Source organism: Bos indicus, chromosome 21 (assembly GCF_029378745.1).
Source record: "Bos indicus isolate NIAB-ARS_2022 breed Sahiwal x Tharparkar chromosome 21, NIAB-ARS_B.indTharparkar_mat_pri_1.0, whole genome shotgun sequence".
NCBI lineage: Eukaryota > Metazoa > Chordata > Mammalia > Artiodactyla > Bovidae > Bos > Bos indicus.
In genome coordinates this window covers 58,911,500-58,923,644 of record NC_091780.1, presented here as the reverse complement: position 1 = coordinate 58,923,644, position 12,145 = coordinate 58,911,500, and positions in this window count along the sequence as shown.

Sequence of the window (12,145 nt, the reverse complement as noted above, 5' to 3'; positions counted from 1 at the left end):
AAGGCTGAGCTTAGAGGCGGGGGCATGGGTGACATCAAACACATATGATGTATTTGTAGCAGCCGCAGGGCTGTACCCAGCAGGCTGGGATTCACAGCTTCACACAGGTCTTAGTAGCCAAGCAGCGTGGCCAACCTGGCATACGTTTTTTTAATCAGAAGCCTGGGTTTCAATTTTGATGCTGCCGGCTACCCAGGAGGCCTCAGAAACGTCATGCCAAGTCTCTGGACATGAGCCTCCTCATCTTTAAAATATAAATGCACTAGCTCCTGCCCTCCCAGCCCTGCCAGGTTGCAGCAAGAATCAAGAGGAATAATACCTGGTTTGCTTTGTTGGAGATAGTGAAAAACATGCAAACCTAGACAAATAGGTAAGGTTTTTAAAACTTCTGTAGCAAAACTGCTAAATTTTTGATATAGTAACCACATATGTTGCCGTTTAAAACAAGGGAGATGTTATGTAAATTGCTTAGTTGTCTCTGCCAACGCATACGTATCAACTTGCTTAAATAAAAAGATCTTCTTTGCTTTAAAAAAAAAAAAAGTAGAGAGGAATAATACACATAGACGTTCTTTAAAGTAAAGCACTGTACTCTGGACTTCCCTGGCGGTTCAGACTGTAAAGAATTTGCCTGCAGTGCAGGAGACCCGGGTTTGATCCATGGGTCAGGAAGATCCCCTGGAGGAGGGCACAGTAACCCCCTCCAATATTCTTGCCTGGAAAATCCCATGGACAGAGGAGCTTGGCAGACTGCGGTCCATGGGGTCAAAGAGTCAGACATGACTGAGCAACTGAGCTCTCTGGCTACTCAAAGTGCAGTCCATGGTCCGGCAGCATCAGCACCACATGGGAGCTTGTTAGAAATGCAGGTTCCCAGCTCCCTCTCCAGGCTTCCCTTGTGGCTCAGCTGGTAAAGAATCTGCCTGCAATGCAAGAGACCTGGGTTCGATCCCGGGGTTGGGAAGATCCTCTGGAGAAGGGAATGGCTATCCACTCCAGTATTCTGGCCTGGAGAATTCCATGGAGTATATAGTCCATGGGGTTGCAAAGAGTCAGACACAACTGAGCGACTTTCACTTTCACAGGTCCCTCTCCAGGCCTGCTGAATTGGAATCTTTTACCCACTCCCCCCGACTAGGTGATCTTTGTGAGAAGCTCTGTAATAAGCAAACCTAAGTGTGGTGTGAGGGCAGGGACGTGCAGGGTGGAGGCTCCTACCTCTCTAAGTTCAAGTTCAGTTCTCCCACTGCCTGCCTTAGTGGCCTTGGGAAAGCTTTTAGAGGCTTGTTTCTTCAACTAGAAAATGGTATCTTATTACTTTCTCTTTCCTGGCGGGGTGAAAAGAAAGGAAGGGGTGGCCAGATATAGCCAGATATAGGCAGATGAGAAATGGAGAAATAGAGAAGATAAAATGATGGAGAAGAGCAGGAAACAGGCCAGCGCTTCCTCCTGCCTGCCCTGTGTCCCCTCCACCCCTCTCTTCCCCAGTCTCCAAAGCCTGTTCACCAAAGGCAGCTAAAGAGTGAGTGGCTCCTGCTCTGTTGGCAGAGAGCCCCAAATGACAACCAATGCAGATGGAAAGAGAAGGCGTGGAACTGGGGGCTCAGAGGGTCCCTGGTTCTTCCAGGAGAGCTGGCAGGTTGTCAGCCTCTTCCCAGACCATAGAGCATCCCAGGGATGGTACCTGGGGAGCTCAAACCAAGGTCAACAAGGGAATGGGAGGAACCACAGAGCAGCCTCATCCTCTGGGTTGCAGGTTGTCTTGGAGACCTTGCCTGCACATGTAATGAGCGACATTACACTGGATTTTCTGTTAAGCAAGCTTCTTGATATAACCTGAAGGTGAGGGGACTTGACCTGTGTTTCATAATTTTCCAGTGATGCTGGGAAATGGACTGCATCACACTCTACAAAATTCCATTCAAGTAATTACCCAGGGAGAGGTATTACAATTGCACAGATGGAAGTGCTCTATTCCGTGGGTTCAAAAAGACCAGCTTTACGGGGCTGTTGTGAGCATTAAATGAGATAACGTGTCGACTGCTCTTGGTGTACAGCTTTTGATTAATCTTTCCCCTTCAATCTTGCAGATGAATTGAAAGCTTTGGTCTGACCCAGAGGTCTCGTCCTTGGCCTCAGCCCTGGCAGCTGCATTCTAATGAATCTGCTAATCGACATTTCTAGTTCACGGTGATGGAGCCCCTAGCCCTGATCCTAAAAGCCCCAACTCATGGCTGATGGATTATGTTTTTTTTCTGAAAAAGCTCTTCTATTTTTTTTTTTTCAAGTACCACAGGCAGCCTGGCCCTCTGTACTTTCTGCAGCTAAAAATGATCTCCTGAGGAAATCAAGTTAAAGAAATCCTTGCAGACAATAGTTTTAAATGCTCCTGGGTGCACATTTAAAACCCAGAGAATTTACAAGCCAACGTGTGGGATAAATAGTACAGACTGAGCACTGACCACGTGTGACAGATAGATTTAGTGGCCCCAGTTCTTCACCCCTCCCTGTATCCACACCCCTACCATGGCCTCATTTTGGGCAGGGTAATTCTATACTCCCGGATTTGTGGCTTGATTGTGTGACTTGCTCTGGCCAATGGAACGGAAGAGAAATGACAGCATGCTGATTCCAAGCCGAGGCCTTAAGCAGCTTCGTAGGCTTCTGCCGTCACCATAAAAAGACCTTCCCCTAGCTGCTTCCCCATCAAGCTGGACGCCAGAATGAACCCACTTGGGTCAGAGCTACCCCAACTGCCCAAAGACCATCAGGGAAAGTCAAAGCTGCTGCAATTGCCACAGCTTGAAGCAGTTATCTCGTCAACCCCAGCCTAGAAAAACAAAACTGCCCCAGCCTTTGTGCAGAGCCAAAGCGGGGTTGGGAAATGATTGTTGTTTTAAGCCACTGTGTTTGGGGATGGTTTATTATGTGGCATTCTTGTGACCATAGCAAGCCTATACACCATGTGATGAAGCTGGGAAAATAAAGCGGGAGGAAAAGAAATACAGAGGGATAAAAGGAGAGCAGGAAAGAGGGGGAAGCTGAGAGTTCCTTACACTGTTTTAGCTCATTCTGAGGATGGACCTGGCCTCCTGGGTGTCCTCAACTCCAAGCGCACGTAGTGATAATGCACTCTGGTGCCACAGCACCCGGTTGTACTAGATGTTCATAATCCTGGAAAACTAAGACCAAGCCCGGAAGAAGTGGCGTTCACAGGAGGGCAGGGAAGCAACTGCAGAGCTAGGAACACCCAAGACTTAGGACCAACAAGGCCCGCATCTGCATTCAAGATGAGAGGAAGACGGGGAATCAGAAGTTACACCTTGTTGAGACTCGAGCACAACTTTGGAAGGCAGGACGGGGCTGGTCAGAGGGTTAGTCTTGGGTTGAGGGAGGCGAGGGAGACCTAGAGTGAGCTTGTTTCCTGTGTTGGAGATGGGGGTGGGCAAGGACAAGCAGGTGCCTGGTTTTAGGAGGCAGGAACCTGAGGGTTGGAAGGAGTCTAATGGGTAGACAGGGTGTATTAATCAGGGTTCTCCAGAGTACCGGAACCAGCTGGATAGATAGGCAAATATTAGATACAGATATGATGGTGGTGGTTTAGTCACTAAGTTGTATCTAACTCTCTGTGACCCCATGGACTGCAGCACACCAGACTTCTCTGTCCATGGGATTTCCCAGGCAAGAATACTGGAGCAGGTTGCCATTTGCTTCTCCAGAGGATCTTCAACACAGGGATTGAACCTGCATCTCCTCCTGCATTGGCAGACATACTCTTCACCACTGAGCTACCTGGGAAGCCCAGTATAAATATAGTAGTCCCAATTATTCTATGGGATATACTTATACTACACAGTTTCTAGCTGTTTATCTGTCATGATCTTAGTTTTTTGAATGTTGAGTCTTAAGCCAGCCTTTTCACTCTCCTCTTTCACTTTCTTCAAGAGGCTCTTTAGTTCCTCTTTGCTTTCAGCCATAGTCTTATCTTGTTCAGTTGCTCAGTCACGTCTGACTCTGCGACTCCATGGACTGTAGCACACCAAGCCTCCCTGCTCTTCACCATCTCCTGGAGCTTGCTCAAACTCATGTCCATTGAGTTGGTGATGTCATCCAGCCATTTCGTCCTCTGTCGTCCCCTTCTCCTCCTGCCTTCAGTCTTTCCCAGCATCAAGGTCTTTTCAAATGAGTCAGTTCTTCACATCAGGTGGCCAAAGTACTGGAACTTCAGTTTCAGCTACAGTCCTTCCAATGAAGATTCAGCAAGAATGGACTGGTTTGATCTCTTTGCCATCCAATGGATTCTCAAGAGTCTTCTCCAACACTATGGTTCAAAAGCAACAATTCTTTGGTGCTCAGCCTTCTTTGTGGTCCAACTCTCACATCCATATATGACTACTGGAAAAACCATAGCTTTGACTAGATGGACCTTTGTTGGCAAAGTAATGTCTCTGCTTTTTAATACACTGTCTAAGTTTGTCATAGCTTTTCTTCCAAGGAGGTGGTGTCATCTGCATATCTGAGGTTGTTGATTTTCTCCCAGCAATCTTGATTTCTACTTGTGCTTCATCCAGTCCGGCATTTCACTTGATGTACTCTTCATAGAAGTTAAACAAGCAGGGTGACAATATACAACCTTGACGCATTCCTTTCCTGATTTGGAACCAGTCTGTTGTTCCATGTCTGGTTCTAACTGTTGCTTCTTGACCTGCATACAGATTTCTCAGGAGGCAGGTAAGGTGGTCTGGTATTTCCATCTCTTTCAGAATTTTCCACAGTTTGTTGTGATCCACACCGTCAAAGGCTTTGGTATAGTCAATGAAGCAGAAGTAGATGTTTTTCTGGAATTCTCTTGCTTTTTCTATGATCCAATGGATGTTGGCAATTTGACCTGTGGTTCCTCTTTCTTTTCGAAATCCAGCTTGAACATCTGGAAGTTCTCGGTTCACATACTGAGCTGAGGGGAGAGTTCCCCTAAAACATATCCCACAGAAGAGTCCCTTCATACATGAGCATATGTAAAGTGTCTCATCCTGGTATCATCTCATGCCTGTCAAAATGGCTGTTACTAAAAAGACAAGAGGGACTTCCCTGGTGGTCCAGTGGTTAGGACTCTGTGCTCCCAGTGCAGGGGCACGGGTTCAATCCCTGGTTGGATAACTGGTATCCTGCATGCATGTGGCATGGCCAAAAAACAAACAAACAAACAAAATGACAAGAAATAACAAGTTTGGGCAATGATGTAGAGAAAAGGGATCCCATATGCACTGTTGATGAGAATATAAATTGGGGTAGTCATTCTGGAAAAGTGTGAAAATTCCTCAAAAATCCAGAGTAGAACCATATGATCCAGCTATCTCACTTCCGGGTATTTATCCAAATACAAAAACTTTAATTTGAAGTAATACATGCACGCCTATGTTCACTGCAGCATTATTTACAACAGCAAAGATATGGAAGTAACCTAAGTGCCCATTAAGGGATGAACAGTTGAAGAAGATATGTGTGTTCATGTGTGTGTTCAGTCACTCAGTCATGTCCGACTCTTGTGACCCCACTGGACTGTACCCCACCAGGCTGCTCTGTCCATAGGATTTCCCAGGCAAGAATACTGGAGTGGGTTGCCCCTTTCTCCTCCAGATCTTCCTGATCAAAACTGTGTCTCCTGCATCTCCTACATTGGCAGGCAGGTTCTTTACCACTAGATCCACCTGGGAAGCCAAGAAGACATGGTGTGTATATATAGAATAGAATACCATCAGGTATAAAAAGATGAAATCTTGCCGTTTGCAACAATATGGATGGATCTTGAGGGTATTATGCTAAGTGAAATAAGTCAAACTGAGAAAGAGTAAATACCATACGATTGGACTCATGTGAATGATAAAAAACCAACCAAGTGAACAAACCAAATCAAACAAAAACAGATACATATGTCCAGAGACCAGATAGTGGTTCTCAGAAGGGAGGGAGAGGAGGGTGATCGACTGTATAGTGATGGATGGAAACTGACTTTTGGTGGTGAGCACACTGTAAGACATACAGAAGTAGAAACACAATATTGTTCACATGAAACATATATAATGTTAAAAACCAGTGTCACTTTGTAAAATAAAATGAAAAAGTGTCTCACCCTAAGGAGTGGCCTCTGTTTTATTTTGTACAACAGAGCACTGTGGGACTCCTTCAGTTAAAGCTGGTTCCGGATGTATATAAAGATCACCTGGCAGAACTGGTAGAAAGGAGTTTCATAATTTTTTCCAGAGAGCGCGGTCTCACTGTGCAAGTGCTGGACATCAAGTAACAAGACTTTTAAAGCATCATGGTAAGTTGTTACGTGGACTCCCGTGATAGCTCAGTTGGTAAAGAATCCGCCTGCAATGCAGGAGACCCCGGTTCAATTCCTGGGTCAGGAAGATCCTCTGGAGAAGGGATAGGCTACCGACGCCAGTATTCTTGGGCTCCCCTTGTGGTTCAGCTGGTAAACAATCCGCCTGCAATACGGGAGACCTGGGTTCAATCCCTGGGTTAGGAAGATCCCCTGGAGAAGGGAAAGGCTACCCACTTCAGTATTCTGGCCTGGAGAATTCCATGGACTGTATAGTCCATAGGGTCACAAAGAGTAGGAAGAATTGATCTGACTTTAAAAAAAATTATGAAACTCCTTCCTAAACAACTGAGCGATTGAACTGAAGTTGTTAAGTAGTGAGATTACAAACACTTGAAGAATGGTTCCAATGTTATGCAAACAAAGACTTGTGTCTTGGGATTAACTTTCTAGCAACAGCATCTTTAATAGATTGAAAAAGTGGGAAAAGAGGGCATCACTAAATAGTCAGATCACCTGCCTGGTTTTGCACCTGCTCCTCAGGGACAGGCTCCTGACAGAGGCTCTGTTAACATCTCTTTGAGGATAAACAATGTTTGACATGTAGGAAATGTAAATAAATATTTACTGAGTGAATAAATAAACCCCACCTTAATACAGCAATCAATGAAAAGAAATAGAGGAAAGCAATAGAATGGGAAAGACTAGAGATCTCTTCAAGAAAACTAAGGGAACTTTTCATGCAAAGATGGACTTAATAAAGGACAGAAATGGTATGGACCTGACAGAAGCAGAAGATATTAAGAAGAGGTGGCAAGAATACACAGAAGAACTATACAAAAAAGATCTTTACAACCCAGATACTCATGATGGTGTGATCACTCAGCTAGAGCCAGACATCCTGGAATGTGAAGTCAAGTGGGCCTTAAAAAGCATCACTATGAACAAAGCTAGTGGAGGTGATGGAATTCCAGTTGAGCTATTTCAAATCCTAAAAGATGATGGTGTGAAAGTGCTGCACTCAATAAGTCAGCAAATTTGGAAAACTCAGCAGTGGCCACAGGACTGGAAAAAGTCAGTTTTCATTCCAATCCCAAAGAAAGGCAATGTCAAAGAATGCTCAAACTACTGCACAATTGCACTCATCTCACACGCTAGTAAAGTAATGCTCAAAATTCTCCAAGCCAGGCTTTGGTAATACATGAACCGTGAACTTCCAGATGTTCACACTGGTTTTAGAAAAGGCAGAGGAAGCAGAGATCAAATTGCCAACATCCGCTGGATCATGGAAAAAGCAAGAGAGTTCCAGAAAAACATCTGTTTCTGCTTTATTGACTATGCCAAAGCCTTTGACTGTGTGGATCACAATAAACTGTGGAAAATTCTGAAAGAGATGGGAATACCAGACCACCTGACCTGCCTCTTGAGAAACCTGTATGCAGGTCAGGAAGCAACAGTTACAACTGGACATAGAACAACAGACTGGTTCCAAATAGGAAAAGGAGTATGTCAAAGCTGTATATTGTCACCCTGCTTATTTAACTTATATGCAGAGTACATCATGAGAAATGCTGGGCTAGAGGAAATACAAGCTGGAATCAAGACTTCTTGGAGAAATATCAATAACCTCAGATATGCAGATGACACCACCCTTATGGCAGAAAGTGAAGAACAAAAGAGCCTCTTGATGAAAGTGAAAGAGGAGAGTGAAAAAGTTGGCTTAAAGCTCAACATTCAGAAAACGAAGATCATGGCATCCAGTCCCATCACTTCATGGCAAATATATGGGGAAACAGTGGAAACAGTGTCAGACTTTATTTTGGGGGGCTCCAAAATCACTGCAGATGGTGACTGCAGCCATGAAATTAAAAGACACTTATTCCTTGGAAGGAAAGTTATGACCAACCTAGACAGCATATTGAAAAACAGAGACATTACTTTGCCAACAAAGGTCCATCTAGTCAAGGCTATGGTTTTTCCAGTGGTCATGTATGGATGTGAGAGTTGGACTATAAAGAAATCTGAGCACAGAAGAACTGACACTTTTGAATTGTGGTGTTGGAGAACTCTTGAGAGTCCCTTGGACTGCAAGGAGATCCAACCAGTCCATTCTAAAGGAGATCGGCCCTGGGATTTCTTTGGAAGGACTGATGCTAAAGCTGAAACTCCAATACTTTGGCCACCTGATGTGAAGAGCTGACTGATTTGAAAAGACCCTGATGCTGGGAAAGACTGAGGGCAGGAGGAGAAGGGGACGACAGAGGATGAGATGGTTGGATGGCATCACTGACTCAATGGACATGAGTTTGGGTAAACTCCAGGAGTTGGTGATGGACAGGGAGGCCTGGCATGCTGCGTTCATGGAGTTGCAAAGAGTCAGACACAACTGAGCGACTGAACTGAACTGAACTGAACCTTGATACGACTCCATTAACTTCACTTTGAGGCAATGAGAGGTTGTCCCATAGACCAACGAGCACTCTGACTCATTCTCTAGGATGGCAAGAAACAGACCAAGGCAACTCTAAAATAAGCTAGTCCCCTCCCATGCAAAAGAGATGGAGGTGGGTCATTCCAGGGGGGACGAAGACCTGGCCCCAACTGAGCATCAAGGGGCAAAACTAACACTGGGGGAGGAAAGCCCTTCTCCAGAGGCCTGGGGCCCAGGTTTGGTGACCTGCAGGCCGGATCTGCCCAAGGCTGGGATGACCAGGATGTGGCTGTTGTTTTGGAGGCTGATGCTGGCTCAATGGAAGACTCTCCGGAGACTTTACTTGTCTTCAAAATTCAGATGATCTGGCCTTCTTGGACCCCCATCCCACAGGGCAGCAGCTCAAATCTGACCCTCCCTTGGATAGGACGGCAGCTCTCTGGGCAGCCCCGTCCGCTCCAGCCTCTGTTGTCATTTATCATGGCACTTGGACTGCAGTTTTTCTTATATTTAAACACTGTTTCAGGCTTCCTTCATGGCTCAGCAGTAGAGAATCCACCTGCCAATGCAGGAGACATGGGTTCGATCCCTGGTCTGGAAAGATTCCACATGCCTTGGAGCAACTAAGCCCGTGTGGCCCAACTACTGAGCCCGAGCTCTAGAGGCTGGGAACTTCAACTTGTGCATCCCAGAGCCCATGTCCCCAGTGGGAGAAGCCACCTCACTGAGACGCTCATGCACCGAAATGAAGAGTAGCCCCCTTCTCTCTGCAACCAGAGAAAAGCCCTCACGGCAGCAAAGAACTGGCACAGCCAAAAATGAATAAATAAATAAAATTATATTAAAAAAGACATTGCTTCTCAGTACAGATGCCTATCAAAAATGGGACAAAGAAAGAACCACTGGGAAGACCCTGTGTGTCCATGAAATAGGAGAAAGGATTTATTCTGTGAATTCGAGAAAGATTCCCAATTGTTTAAAACGCAAAGACCAGGGGGGTCCCTGATCTGTCTCACTCACTGCAGGCCTCCCCTCCCCCTTGCCCCACAGTTTTGTCTATTGAGAGAGATCTGAGCAGGGTGATGGGTCCCTTCTCCCAAGCAGGAGGAGACCAGGCCCAGCCCACCTTTCAGTTCCCAGTCTTTTGGGAGAAGAGAGATGGAAATTCTTCCAAGAGAATAAATCAAATAGACAAAGACCTGAGGATGTCAAGAAGCCAGAACCCAAGCCCAGCCTCTCTAAGCCCCCATTCTTCCTACAAATGCATCCCAATTGCTGCCAAGGACCCAGACCTGCACCCTCCAGGGAGTGTTCGCCACCTGCCCTGGGATGCTTTAGCAGTTTCATCATTGTGAATGGATCTTCCCAGACTCTGAAATGAACACCAATGTTTGATTACACATAACCTTTAAAAAGTGTGCTAGAATCACGTGCTCAGTTGCTAAGTCATGTCCGACTCTTTGCGACCCCATGGAGTGTAGCCTGCCAGGCTCCTCGGTCCATGGGATTTCCCAGCCAAGAATACTGGAGTGGGGTGCCACTCTCTCCTCCAGGGGATCTTCCCAATCCAGGGATTGAACCCTACCTAGTTTTCCATACTTTAGCCCCTCTGATTGTTTCCTGTCTAACTCAGAGCAAGAATCAAAGTCCTTTCAAATGCCCACAAGGCACTGGGGTACCTCCACACACATAGACACACAGCCTCCCCCACCGCACGCTCCCTCCACAGCTCTGACCTCATCTCCATCCTCACTCACTCCTCTCGTCATACTTGTTTCCCTGCTGCTCTTCAAACACCTCCTACCTCAGGACCTTTGCACTTGCTATTCTCTCTGTGAGAGAGATGAGAGCACATTTTTCTTTTTGTTCATGTTTTTCCCCCAAGTTCTATAGCAATACTTGATACATACAAATGGTCAATCGTTATTTGCTAAATGACTGAACAAGTGGGAGAATGATTGAATAGCAGTAGAGGCCAGCACCTAGAGGGATGTGGTAGGACTTCAGACAGCTTAAGATCTAGGGAAGCATAAATAAAAAGGTCTAGGAGCATCTTAGAGCCTGAAAGCTGGATACAGCCAGACATCTGCCGCTGCTGCTGCTAAGTCACTTCAGTCATATCCAACTCTGTGCAACCCCAGAGATGGCAGCCCACCAGGCTCTGCCATCCCTGGGATTCTCCAGGCAAGATCACTGGAGTGGGTTGCCATTTCCTTCTCCAACGTATGAAAGTGAAAAGTGAAAATGAAATCGCTGTCATGTCCGACTCTTAGCGACCCCGTGGACTGCAGCCTACCAGGCTCCTCCATCCATGGGATTCTCCAGGCAAGAGTACTGGAGTGGGGTGCCATTGCCTTCTCCCAGCCAGACATCAGTGGGGCCTAAAGTTGCGAACACAGAGGGGCCTCTCTACATCCTCACTCTGGCTTCTTTCTGTACATTTGCCCTGTTGCTCCTTATCAATGGATCAGCTCTCTCTCCTGCTCAGTCCTCATGGAGATGGCAGAGAAGAACCAAGGAAGCAGCCACCCTAAAACTCTCATGTCCTTTACTATACACCTAGATACTCAGTGTCTCTGTGTCACTTTCTTTGCAAATTTCCAGGGTCAGATCCCTGGTTGGTCCAGATTTGCCAAGAGCCCAGCCCTGATCCGATCAATGTGGTCTGGGAAGGGAGGTCATGTTCACGAACATGCATACCAGGAGCCCACCCTGTGAATGGGAAAGAAACAACATTTAATGCTGTAAGTGACAGTCGGGGAGACGTCCAAAAAAAGAAGGTGCTGGAAAACCTCTTCTATAAAGAGATCTCTCCTTGCCGAATACAAAAGTTTGCTCCAAGAGAGGGAACTAGCCTTGCAGCTTTTCCAGTTTATGATCCATGATTAAGTTTGATCCAGCCCACGAAATGAATCTCCATCTCAAGTTGGATGCTATATGTGTGGTATCCAGCTCACTTGCAACTGTGCTTCGGTTTAAGGTGCTGCCACAAGAGGGCGCACAAAGCAGGGAATCTAATTCTCCCCAAGGCTGGTCCTCAGAACTCCACGGCAGCAGACCCGAACGGGTAAGCTGTAGATAGTCAGTCTGCAAGGCTGGCAAAGACTCGGAATTCTTGGCCTGGTGCCCAGCGCTGCCACGTCTCCTGAAGCATGACACATCTCAGGCAAATTTAGTCCCTTTATTATGACTTGGAGGATTGGCTCAACCCCAATAGAATTTCCAGAAGAGCTGTGGCAGGAGGCCTTAGCTGGAGACAGCCCTAAGGACTACATATTGTCATTTAGTTGCTCAGTTGTGTCAGACTCTTTGTGACCCCGTGGACTGTAGCCCACCAGGCTCAACTGTCTAACTAATTCTCCAGGCAAGAATACTGGAGTGGGTTGCCA